This window comes from Cupressus sempervirens, chromosome 11 (genome assembly GCF_028749045.1).
Source record: "Cupressus sempervirens isolate cs-2001-9-10 chromosome 11, ASM2874904v1, whole genome shotgun sequence".
NCBI classification, from domain to species: domain Eukaryota; kingdom Viridiplantae; phylum Streptophyta; class Pinopsida; order Cupressales; family Cupressaceae; genus Cupressus; species Cupressus sempervirens.
Window position 1 is genome coordinate 172400097 of NC_143128.1, and position 14112 is coordinate 172414208.

Genomic DNA, 14112 nt, shown 5'->3' on the forward strand with positions numbered 1-14112 from the left:
AGATGGCTTCTGATGTCATATGATGATGTTGATGAAGAATACTCACCATCTACTAGTAGCTAAAGTAGTGACATAAGGTCTTTAGTGCACATGCACTCAGAAACAAAATTTAGAGAGATCCCATGGGATCCTAAGGGGTGCTAATTGTCTATTTCAACACACTAGGACCCCTCATGACCTCTTTTGATATATTAGAGCCAACAAGTCTTTTGAATCACTTATATTTGTCAATAGAGGAGATACACCCATTGGATCTGCAATAATCTTCAATAGCTCACCTCGATTGATAACATGCCAATTTTGAAAATTTCTCCGAAATAGACCTCCTTATCCTTTTATAGTACCTACAAGAAAATAGAAAACTAAAGTTCAGTGATAAAATCTACAGATACTTTGAAAAAGAAGGTGCATTGAAACACTACTTCACATGATCTTATAAAAAAAAAAAATGAGGGATGATAACAATAATTCATTCTAGTTGTCAGAAACTATATCAAACCTTGCTTGATTCAAAAATGTTATTTTTATCTTGACTTGATACCTTTGTCTATCTCTACCAATCTATTCTTGTTCTTTTTCTTGCCAATCTAAAGATTTTTGTGAATTAGGATTCAATGGTTATACAAAATCTTCATGAGAGATCCAAAAGAAATAATTATTTCTCATAAATAATAGTATTTAACTTAACTACATACCTCATTAACATGCAGTCGTAACTAAATACTTAAACCCAAATACTTATACAAGAATTTTTTATAATGGAAACAAGCTCATGTTTACAAGTGACAAAATGATTCTAACATATGAATTGCATATGATAATGATGGTTTCATTTCCATTCCCTCCAAATGTAATGGTGGTGGAATATTGATAGGCTTTGATGATTTTTGAGATTATTGGGATTGTGAAGACCTAGATAACATTCACTTTTGTTACACTTAACACATGATATGCATGTGAACCTACGCTAGATGATGATGATGATGATGAACACTCACCATTTACTACTAAATCAGGTAGTGGTAGAAGGTCTTCAGTGCACATGTAATTAGAAAACTTGTGATGACAATGGCACTTGCAATTACTTGATTGTCATGGAAAATATATGATGAAGCTGACACCTCCAACTACTAATATGCCATGGAAACCTCATGATGAAGATGACACCTACATTCACCAGAGCGCTTACCAACATGTTTAATTATTTCAAGATCTACATTTAATTGGTTATTAATGTCAAGCATCAATTTTTATTCCATCTTGACAAGAGCTCCAATAATCTATCTGGCCATTCGTGAAGAATATTGTTGTGGTTTCCTCGTTTGTCATGGTGATGCACCCTTGGCTTAATTTCATACCCTTCTTCTTCCTATTCTTAACATACACATAAAAACCCATCACTGAATTTTCCTACATGATAAAAATCAAAGAGAAAGTTTAGTAAAATAAATTGACATATCAGATCCATCACAGGAAGTATGCATCATTTCTTCATAACATAACTTATCTTCTGGTTCAACCACAAGAATGTCTCTCCTATATCCTAACCTTACATTGCATTATTGCATTTTAATTAGGTATGCCCTATAAGGATCACCATTTTGATGAACAACAAACTGAATGACTCCAAGATCCATAGTCTAAGTTCCAAAAGCTAAACTTTCGTTGATAAAATTGTCATTTACATTTTTGTATAAAACCCACTATGCACTCTCACTCCACAACACTCTTTCTTTCTATAAAACCCACTATGCATCATCCCTCCAATCATTTATTTGATGAAATTAATCCTTTTTTAGGTAGTTTCTTCATTAATTGGTCCTAGCTAGGCTTATTAGTCCTCTGAACAATTGGCTATACTTTTACATAGACATAACACAATTCATTTTATGTCTAGTAAAGTCATATTAGACATAATACAATCTCGTTATGTGTAGTATGAAAATTTAGCCATATGAAGAATAATGCAATCATGTTTCGTTAAAAAAATGTGTGATTGCATTTAGGCTTGGTAATAGGCCGTTCAACCACCCAAAGGCTTGGGTTGATGTTTTCACTCCACTTTTCGTAGGTTTAGATTTTTTTTTCAACATCTAAGATCAATTATCTTGTTTGACTTCATTAGGTTTGCAAACAGTGAAGTGGGTATCTCTAAAATTACCATCATAATCTCACACATTTTCTTGCCTTTGTAAAAATATGTTTTTCGTTTTGTTTTTTGGACAAGATTAGCATTGTGAATTTTTTTTTTTTATATTGGTGCATTGATAATCCTCTTAGACATACGTCTACCATTTTTTAATAACTTTTGATCTACTTAACCAAATGAAAAATAAATTACATATTATTGTTCTACACTTGATATTATATAGTTTTAAAAAAGGTGTGGATTTTAGATTATTTTGATGCAATTATGCCCAACACATGAATAGGTACCAAAATTTCAAGATGGAATCACTTTAAAAAATCATAGAAAAAAACTACTCGTCAAAAAATTATGAAGAAAAACACGACTTCTAGATCTCACTCTTACCTATCATCCTACCAAAGGGTTTTTCAAAATACTAAATTTAACTATATGTTTTGTTGAGCACACGAAAATAGCTATGTTATATTTTTCAGCAAAAAAATGAACAATTTTTCATGTGTGTGAGCTTTGACCCTCTTAATCTTATCCATTTTTAAAAAAGTATTAGTATTATAGAAACTAGATTTAGAGTACTATAATTTTTGTGTTTTACAAATTTTCTCATTTTGAGCACATGACTCTCATATGGATCTTCTAAGATTAGGTTTACCTGATTTCAAGAAAAAGGTGTCCACTTATACCCCACTTTTTGTACACCATCTTGGTGCACACACCCTGTAGCCACATGTTTTCAAATCTGAATGGGCTTCTAGTAGGTTTGGTTGGTTCATTTTTATCTACCCTAACTCAAAAGTGGTCAGAGATAGAAAAATTTAGGATTTTAGGTTCTAGAGAGTAATTTAAAGTTTCTAAGTCTCCCTTAAAATGTAATTCATCTAGTTTTTCTGCTATTTGGCTGAAATATAATCTCCTAGTCTTCCAAGTAACATTATCATTATTGTTCTTAATATCTAACATTTTTTTTTTGTTTATCCCTTGAGTGAAATCCTTTTGTGATTTTGAAATAAAAGATCCCCTATAATATGATACTCTAAGAAATGTATATTCAGATGATTGCTTACATCCATCCATAATTGTAGCTTTTGGTTATTAGTTGGGTCATATATATTAGTTAATATAAAATATAGATTGGAATTAATGCTTCTTGCTCTTCCTGATATCCCATTATTGTGTTTGACTAATGGTTTATAGGAGACTTCCCTAGGATCCCAAATTATTGCTATACCTCCCAAAACCCCTAAAGACATCGTCCCTTTCATCTGTCATATTCCTAGTTTTTTTTTTACCAATTTTTCTTCTTCTTTTGTACTAAGTTTGGTTTCGTTAAGTAAAACTATATCTAACTTATTTTTTAAAAACAAATTTCATTAATATTTGTTTGTAAAGGGCACGAACACCCCTAAAATTCCATGTAGTAAGTTTCATTGGCCCTTGGTAAGGAACTTCCTCTTCCTTGCATGTAAAATTTATATCAATTTGGCTTGATTTTTATCATTTCCGACCTTACATCTAAGTTTTGCAAGATATTTCCTACCTATTTTTCTATTTTTTAAACCACCCTTGAGTTTACCAATCTATCTTTTGTTGCTACTATTCCCAATATATTTATATAACTATCATTCTATGTAGAGAAAAATAGATCATTCCCCAAAGAATCCCCTTCTTCTATTTCTTCCCTTAAAGCTTGTTCTATTATTTTATTGAAAGTTGTAATTTCTTATAAATCTTCATATTTTTCTTCTTTAATTCTTGCCTCCATGTCAGTATCCTGATGTATTTCTTGGTGTGTGAATAACGTGTCTTTAGTCACTACATAAATTTTATCATTTGAAAATTGTATTCCTTCCCTTATTGTCTGGGGACATTCTTTGACGATTTCATTTCTTTCATCTTCATTCATTTTTGTTTCATGTTTCAATAGATCTAAAATGTAATGTTTGTTCTCATTTATGCCTTCAGATTCCTTCGGTGTTTTTGAAGCTAAGACCTCCTTTATTAACTTTCCATCATAATGGTTAACAATTTCCATATCTTCTATTGGAAATCAGTAATTTAATTTTATCTCTTGCAAAGAAGAACCAATTGTTGCCTAGTATTCTTAGTTTATCAATTTACTCATTTAAAAAGTTTTAGGCTATGCAAAATTTTGTTAATATTTTTACTAGAACCTTGTATGAAATGCAATTTTTTGTTGTAAGTTTGCATGTTCAAAATATATTGCACATGGTCAAGTTTGATTGTTAATATTTTTAGATAAATTGAAGGATCTTAAAAATTCCTTTTAACGTGCATTTTTTGTGTGTCTCCATGAACAATTTCTCTCAGTTGCAACTCTTAGGAGCAAGGTTTGATAATTTTTTAGGGCATTGTGTTGGTGCAATTTTAAATTGGTTTTGTTGTACCTAATTTCAAGAATTATAAAAAGGATAATTTATGAGATTAAAATATCTCACCTTAGATCGTTGTCTAATAGGGTGATTGCAGCATGTGTGTGTGTGTGTGTGTGTGTGTGTGTGTGTGTGTGTGTGTGTGTGTGTGTGTGTGTGTGTGTGTGTGTGTGAGAGAGAGAGAGAGAGAGAGAGAGAGAGAGAGAGAGAGAGAGAGAGAGAGAGAGAGAGAGAGAGAGAGAGAGAGAGAGAGAGAGTGTGTGTGTGTGTGTGTGTGTGTGTGTGTTTGCTAGATATTAGTGTCTCATGAAAGTATTTGATCAATTTTTGAGGCATTTCTAAAGGCTCCAAGCTCAGTCTAGTGCATTTAGAAGAATGGTCAAATTTTCAAATTTTAGTGAGCTCTAACTCCATCTTTTCAACCCAAACACATGTGGAACTAACTTAGATTGATCTTAGAGGTTGGTGGTTTGAAAATTGTTGTAGTTTGAATTTAGTTTTAGTAGAGGTCACATGGGATTCAACTTGTTTCATAAAGTTCTTGCTTAAGAACTAGAATGAATGATATTTTATTTTTAAAATTATTTCCATTCTAATAGTAATGTTAATGTATAACATAATACATTTCCAAATGAAAATATTTTTATTTAAATCTTTGTTGAGTAATGCTTTGATACACTACTAAATACATTAAAAGTAATTCCAAGAAAAAAATAGAAGATACTAGTTCAGGCCCTATATTTTCATTATACATAACAAATAGGTAAAAAAAATTTTTTTTTAAAATTTTCCTTTGGATCCCTTGAAAGAAACAAGCAAATTGAAAATTACACATGGATGAAAAGGTGATTAGGGGAAGATACTAAGTAGTGAATCGAGCTCCAATAGTGGTTCACTCAGTTTTACTCATTGAATATACCAATAGTAGATCATTTATATATCAATAGTTGGTCATTTATATATCAATAGTTGGTCATTTTTTTGGCTTTTCTTTGTCTCTTTTAGTCCATAATTGGCTCATTTGTACACCACTATTGGAGTTTTGTGAATCACTAAGGGAAACAAGCTAGTGGCCACCCATGTATAGAATGCTGCCACAGTAGCTGTTACCATTTTTCCTTAATTACTGCCCAAAAAAGCCTTGTTCATTTTTTAGTTCTCTTGGTTGCTGATTTGTCCATTTGTGCAAAAGTACTATTTTTTGGGTGAGCACCCATTTGGACAAACATTTTAAAATAACATTTTCAGACCACCTCACACTTTATGAGTTCTACATAGTGCTTCGTAAATGAGAAAAAAGCCAAAAGGTTAGCTTTAAGCTCTTCACTCACCTATGAGGATTCACTAAAAAAATCAGAAAATTTCAACAAAAGAATTAGGAACTGTAGAGGTGCAAAGTTAGCCTAGGCCGCTAATGAGTCATTTCCCCTAGTTCAGACACTTTTTGAACAACTGTTGATAATTGAATGAATAAATATTGATGTAATGGGGTCAAATATTGCTAAACACTTTTTTTGCATAATTTTTTAACTCCTTTGTACATAGTGTCTTTTGTCAAGTGCATCATTATTGACACAAAGCTTAAACCTAGCTTTATATAGTTAAGTTTGTATATAAGAACAACCAAAATTGATCTTTTTAAAAAAATTATTCTAGATAGAAATTTATTTACCTCAATTATATCACACTACTCCATATCTTTGGCTCAACTTTAGTTGGTGCTTCCTTGGCTTCCTCTTCCTCTGCACCTTCCTCCTTGTCTTCTCCAAGACCTTGAGTTAATTCCATTGGCCCTTGTTCTTGCTCATCTTCATCATCACTGTCATCTTCTTCTTCTTCTGCTTCAGCCTCAATTTCTTTACCAAATTTCTTCTTAATCTTCTTTAATAATTTTTCTTTCTTCTTCAATGTGGGAGAAGTTTTTAATTCCATGTTTATCTTTGATCTTACCACATCATAAGTGCCAAAATCTGGAGCACTTTTATCTATTTCTTCTGCCAATAATGCAGTTACTACTGTAGATGCCTCATCAATATTAATTTCATATCCAAATGGCCTTAGCCATCTTACCCTTGGTATTACTGCTTGAATATAGGTAAAATCAATGTTAACTAAGAAACAGATATCATTAGTATGTTTTTCCACTAAGGAAACTAGTATCCTTGATCTTTGCTTCATGGATTTCTTGAAATCCTCAAAATAGCTTGTCATCAAGGTATTAAAATTTTCTCCCATTTGGTCTATATATTCATTAATTTGGGCAATGATTGTTTTTTTATTCCTCCATGCCACTTTGCCAAAAGAAGGAAACTCATTCTGAACATAAAAGAATATGCAAACTAGGATTGTTCCAAATTTGCATTGAGTGCCCTTTGTTCTTCTTATGGCAGCTAGGTTTTCATTGATCTGTTGTAGTTGTAGTTCTGCAAGATCATAAGTATGATCCTTTTTCACCAATTTGTAGCCTACATCTACTGCAATACATGGTACACTATTGAGTCTACTGGATAGGTAGAATTTATGGGCGATGACTCTAACAGCAAACTTAACTAGAAGATCATGTATGGTGTGAATTGTCATTCCTCTTTTGTTCCACTAGGCACCAGTGTTCTTTTCAATAACCTCCTTTGATTCACTTCTCAAAGTTTTGAACTGATCTAGGGTTGGGTACCCTGTTACTCTATGTATGATTTCTTTTATCAATTTGATGGGAGTATCTTCTAACCGCAAATTTTCACCATGAATTCTGCTCAACACCAGTCTAACCCATTCTGTTTTGAATATGGCAGGAAGGCTCAAAACTTGGGTTAAACCCTTTCTTTCAATGATTTTGAATTCATCTTTTAAGACTCCATCTACACACAATTTCTCATAAGCTTGTCTTATTTTCATCTCTCCGAGGGCACCTATCTTACATTTGTAACATTTTCTAACGTCTTGGACCATTACAACTTTTGGGGGTATTTGGGAGAGAGCACTGACTGGGTCATTTTTGTAGGCAACTTCAGGGATGGTTCAAAAATTAGGTTGATCTCATTTGAAACTAACTGAACTTCAAACATTTCTTTATCCCTAGTTTTCTTTGAACTTGATGCCATTTATGCAAACTAGGGTTTTTACAATAAAAAGATATGAAACTGCGTAGCTCGGCACAAATGAAAATACCTTGAGATCGATAAAAAATGTGTTGAATAAGGTTGAAATTTTCTTGAAATGCTAGATTCTTTCTATGAAGTTGCTCATCTCTCTTTCTTCTTCTTTGCTCTTTGATTGTGATGAGTAAAACTAATTGAAATCACGATAACATACCATATTTCCACCGCATTAAATGCTCAACTGCCAACTCGGCTTCTAAAAATTTTTTAACCTAACTCGACTTGCACTATATTTCCACTTTTACTTGGCTTTGATTGGAGTTAACCAACTCGGCATCATTTATCAGCTTGATCGCTATTAGGAGGTTAGCATGTGTTAGAATTTAACTCGGCATCCAAAGATATTCTGGCAACAACATTTAGATTTTGTCTTGAAATCTTATTTCATGCAGATTTATACTTAGCATGGCTTCTTTATCTTGGGACTGATGTGAGATATAGCTTTGTATATCAATTCAGTATACTTCTTATGCTTAGTTTGATGAGGTGTAATCACTTGACACATTGTGTGAAGTGATCCCTCCACTTGATGTGTTGCACTCATCTTTCTTTTTCCAAGTCTTATTCATTTGCCTTCTTATCTTTTCGACATTAATTTTTCCTTTTCCCTTGTTTTCTTCAGTCTTGGGTGCCCTTGATCTTGTAGGACAATTTCTGCTTATATGACCAATTTTCAAACAACTGAAACATGTAGTTTGATTCAACCATCTTTCGTAGTTCCCCCTGAAATATGTTCTTATGCAGTTCTATGGTATATGTCCATATTCTTAACAATAATGACAACTATTCTTGGTATCGTAATCTCAATGATAGTCACTTTCATTCCCTTCTATTTTTGCTGGTTTGTTTGATGTCCACATAGGTTTTGATCTGCACTCAAATGCCTTATGTCCATAATTTTTGCAATTATAACAATGTCCATCAAATCTCTAAGTCCTTGTGACATTGGATCTACAATTTTGTGTCATATGTCCTTGCATGTTGCACTTGTGATAGAAACTCTTATTTTTGGGTGTGTTTGATTAATTGAATCTTCTACTTCTACACAGATTTACTGTATGCCCCTTCTTATTATAGTGATAATAGGTGGATTTTGAATTCTTACCTTTATCACTTCTTTGTTCAGCACTCGTTGATGATTCCCCAACTTTATTGCTATTGTATCCTAGTCCTAATGTATCATGGGCAGATTTTGGGGATTTCAGCAACTGTTCAAAATACTTGATAGCTTCACTTGACTTGTTGAGATTCTTTGCTACCTATTTTTCTCTGTTTAATTCATTCTACTTTTTTTCATTCTACATCTTTAAAGTAGAGATCTCAATATCTTTCATATTGAGTTCATGATGAAGGTTCATCATTTGGGCAAGTGTATCCATCTGCATGTTTGAGATCCTTGTCAATTCAGTACATTTTTCTTCAAGTCTATTTGCAAGGTTTCTTTTGTCATTTTCCATCAAAACTTTAACTTGAACTGCTCTTTTCTTGTGTTCAGTGATTTCACATATCATTATGGCCTGTGACTCATTATCCATCTTGAGAGATCTTATCTCATCTGCTTGAACTTTATTTTTCTCCATCAATTCTGCTATTGCTGCATCAAACTCTTTAGTATCTCCATTAGAAAATATGTTGGTGGTATCCATCTCCTTGTAGTGTATATCATTTTCAGCTATGGCTGGATCCTTCCTTTTTTTTAATGAGTTTTTCAACTTGTTTCTAAATTCCTCCAGGCTAAGAAGAGCAAGTTGCACATCTATCACCTGATTTTCAATGATGTTTCCAAGTTTGAAAGCTTCCATCTTTAGATCTTTTCCTCCAAGCTGTTAGTCTTTTCCTTGTAAGAATCTGGATGCTCTGATACCAATTGTTAGAATATTCAAATATGGAAAGAATACTTATGAGAAGGGGGGTGAATCAGAAGTATTACACTTTAACCAATAAAACTTTTAACTGAAAGTAAATTGCATGCATGTAAATACATCAAGTAAACATGAAACTAAGACATGCATCAACAACTCATAACACTGGAATTTGGTAACCCAAAAACCCTCCAGAAATAAGAAGGTAAAACTGGGGTGGGAATGATACCCACAAAAATTACTGCAACAATATTGTTCAACCACTTCTGATGGTTTGCTCTGTTAAAGGCCTGCCCTATTAAAGGTTTTACACTGTATTAATAGTGACTTGGTTAGAGGCTTTACAAACACTTTACATGAAGTGTCACCCTATTAAAGGATTTAATCACCTAATTAAAGGATCTATGAAGTAGCTGTTAAGCTAACCTATCACCATAGGATTTTCACTCTAATACAATTGCTAGAAAGTATTAGGTATAATGAACCTGATAGATTACAATCCTTGCTTGCTAAATGTAGGCACCTATTCTGCTTTCTCTGATCTGATACTTTTGTGATTTGATAATCCTTGCTTCTGAAAATAGATTTCCTTGAGCACCCTTGTATGTCCACTCACCTTTTTACAATGAAATTTCGTCTTCCTTATAAAGAAATTTGAGAATTTAAGATTTGGTATGGATCTACGATCCATATTCAATCTTCATTTTCTGCTTATTATTTGCACTTCTTCTATTAGTTGCATGCCTTCATCATTTTTCTTATTGGCTACATGTAGATTCCATAGGAAAAATAAAAGATTCGATCTTAGAATTAAATTCTACGAGATTTACCTTATGTCGGCTGCAAAAACTGTTTGCATCATAGTTTGTGCAATTACAAAATCCTATGCTGATATTCTGAGTTACTCAGCTCTTGAAGTATTTCTGATACTCAGCACATGTTGTTTCCTGGATAGCTCAGAACCTAAACAAAACTGTATCACTCGACACCTTATGTTACTCAGCACTTGTTAACACTTGGCATCTTATGTTACTCGGCACTTGTTAACACTCGGCATCTTATGTTACTCGACACTTGTTAACACTCAGTATCTTATGTTACTCGGCACTTGTTAACACTCGGTATCTAATCTTCACTCAGCATCTAAAAACTACTCGGCACATGAAGATCACTCGGCACCTAAAGTCTTTCCTAACTCGGCATTTGTTGTTACTCGGCATGCATGGTGTACTCAGCTCCAATATAGAAAGTAGGTAAGTGTATTGGCACTCAAGTGTCAAAAACCATTATGAGGTTAACAATCTCCCCCTTTGACATGAGTGACAAAAACACTTAACGAACCTTATGAGTACATTTACTAATCTGATTGGTATATACAAAGTTTAAAGAAAACTTGATCAAAATTTGTAACTGACAATCTTACAATATATACCTCAAAAATTTTGTAACTCCCCCTAACATGATTATGCCTTATCTGTATATCAAGTTCCTCCTTTGTATCTTTTCTCCCCCATTAATTCATCTCATAATATCTGTATGTCCCCCTATTATGTCTCTTTTCTTGCCCTTTTTTGACACTTATGTCAAAGAATGTTTAAGGGTTAAGACCATATTTAGCCAAAAATGTGTTGTTTACTTCCATAATCATCTTGAGAGCTGCATCCCAATTATTCAAAGCAATTTCTAGGGACTTGTGCTAGATGGCAGTCTCGGCAGCAAGATGAATAAGTCCTTTTGAAGTAGAAAGATTTGGGTCTTTCTTGAGAACAGTTTTAGCATATACTTGCTCTTTATGGAGTAATTCTAAATGTGGGGTAATGGAGGACTGGAGTTGTATTATTTTGGCCTTGATATTAGCCTCATCTGTTATTAATGTGATTATTTCTTTGTGAGTGTAAAGCGATTGAGAAAAATGCTTCTCACTTTGAGCTAGATCATTTGGTAGTTGCATGCTTGAAATATTTGAATTTCTTTCTAGGCTCAGTATCTTTTGGCTTGTCTTTTGTGTGAAGTATGAAAAATCACACGGCTTTTTGTACAATGAGAATATATTCTCAAGTACCTTTTTCACTTTATCAATGAGCTTTCCTAATTCAACCTATGAAAGTGGAATTTGACTTGATATTTGTTCATTTACTTTTCCTTGGAATTTTCTCTTTGACCATGCCATAAGTTTTGCATTTGTTTCTAGGTCTTCATTTGTCACCTGGTCAATAATATCTAATAATTGCTTCGTGATATGCTTTGACTCATTTGGTGATTACAAACTGAAGGCATCCATAAAGATGTCCTTAATTTCATATAGTGTTTTCTTTTGTTTATACTCCTTCCTGAGTATCTCCTATCTTTTCCTCCTATTTAGTGCTTCCTGCAACTCATTGATTTGATCAATGGTTATTGTTTTTGAGTCATAGCCTAGTATGACTATCTCCTCATCTAATTTAGGGTCTCCATAGTGAATTACCCTTGCAACTCTTGTAGTACTAGATGTTGATACAGATATTTGCAATGGTTGGTGTGAAAGAGTTCTCGAGGTAGGAAAATCTATTAATATTTGTATTGCCTCCTGTTCTTTAGGGATTTTCACTGTTTCGTCCTCCTGTCTACCATGATCAATTATTATAATCTTGGGAAGTGCACCTTGTATTTGTGTTGTAGGATCAGATGTAATAGTTTGTCCTGTTTGTTCTGTTCCTTTTTCTACAGCTGCACTTGGCTTTTGTGTTGCAGCATCAACTATGCTTGTTGGCATTTGAAATTGACTACTAGTAGTTGTAGAGATGATAGAAGTTGGTTCTTGTTGATTCACCTTATCTTTGACTGTACTTTCTACTAGTTTCTATAATTCATCCATACTGACCAATACTGGATCTGCACATAATATTGCTTGTTGGGTAGATTGGTCAAGAATTATTTTAAGATCTTCTGCAGTTAATGGATTGATATTCTAACCAGAAGTATCAGGAACATCAATAATAGTTATAGTGTTTTCAGGTGAGATGGATGCTTGAGGAGGGCTAGGAGGTGGCAATTGTGTGTCTTGCACACTCTGATCTGGTTTTTGCTCTTGCTCAACTATTCCCATTATATCCTATTTTTGTGTCTCTTCCTCCTCTCCATCTTTCTTTTCTTCTTCCTTCTTCTCTTCTTCTCTTTTTTTTTTTTTTCTTCTTTCCTTTCTTCTTCTCTTTCCTTTTGTTCTTCTTCTTTCCTTTCTTCTTCTCTTTTCTTTTCTTCGTCTTCTTCCCTTTTTCTCCTCTCATCTATTGGTACAATAGCTTCTTCCTTGTATTCTTCTTCAAGAAAATCTTCAATCTTTTTGTACAAGTTTTTCCATGATTTCATTTTTCTTTGAACAATTTCTTCCATCCTATTTTGGAGTATGAAGAATGCCCTGTATTTAGGTGTAAACCTATTATTGTGCCTTTTGACTGCATTTTTTACTTTTTCCTTAGTCAAATCTGGCAATACACTTGCTAGGGTTGATTCTCTCATCTCCTTCTCCATTTTCAAATAGAAATGCCATCTATCTTCTACAATTTTTTACAGTTCTTTTGGCAATTGTCCATCTAATTCAAGTGGAGTGTACTTGAACTGTGCCATCATTCCATAAACTGTTTCTTCTATCTTATTTTGTTCTTCTTTAGTAAGTTTATTGAAATCAACTTTATTTAAATTACTTAAGTCACCATTTCTAATCTTTTTACATAAGGTATCAACTGATGAGTGGCTTACCTTTTTAGATTGGTCTTCTTCATCAGTGTCAGGTTCAGCCACATATCTTCTTCTTTTCCTCGGCTCTTCCTATGTTTCCTTGATTTGTTTCTTCTTTGTAACTTTCTCTTTGGCCTTTTGATTGGAGGCCCTTGTTGCTGCTCATGTTGTTGACATCTAAGGTGATGGTGTGGCAGCTTTCTTTGATTTGAGCTTAGCTAGAGGCTGTTCTGTTGCCTTTCTTTTCTTTGGTTCAGCTTCAATTGGTGCTTCCTTGGCTTCCTCTTCCTCTGCACCTTCCTCCTTGTCTTCTCCAAGACCTTGAGTTAATTCCATTGGCCCTTGTTCTTGCTCATCTTCATCATCACTACCATCTTCTTCTTCTTCTGCTTCAGCCTCAATTTCTTTACCAAATTTCTTCTTAATCTTCTTTAATAATTTGTCTTTCTTCTTCAATGTGGGAGCACTTTTTAATTCCATGTTTATCTTTGATCTTACCAGATCATAAGTGCCAAAATGTGGAGCACTTTTATCTATTTCTTCTGCCAATAATGCAGTTATTGCTGCAGATGCCTCATCAATATTAATTTCATATCCAAATGGCCTTAGCCATCTTACCCTTGGTATTACCACTTGAATATAGGTAAAATCAATGTCAACTAAGAAACATACATCATTAGTATGTTTTTCCACTAAGAAAAATTGTATCCTTGATCTTTGCTTCATTGATTTCTTGAAATCCTCAAAATAGCTTGTCATCAAGGTATCAAAAATTTGTCCCATTTGCTCTATATATTCATTAATTTGGGCAATGATGGTTTTGTCATTCCTCCATGCCACTTTTC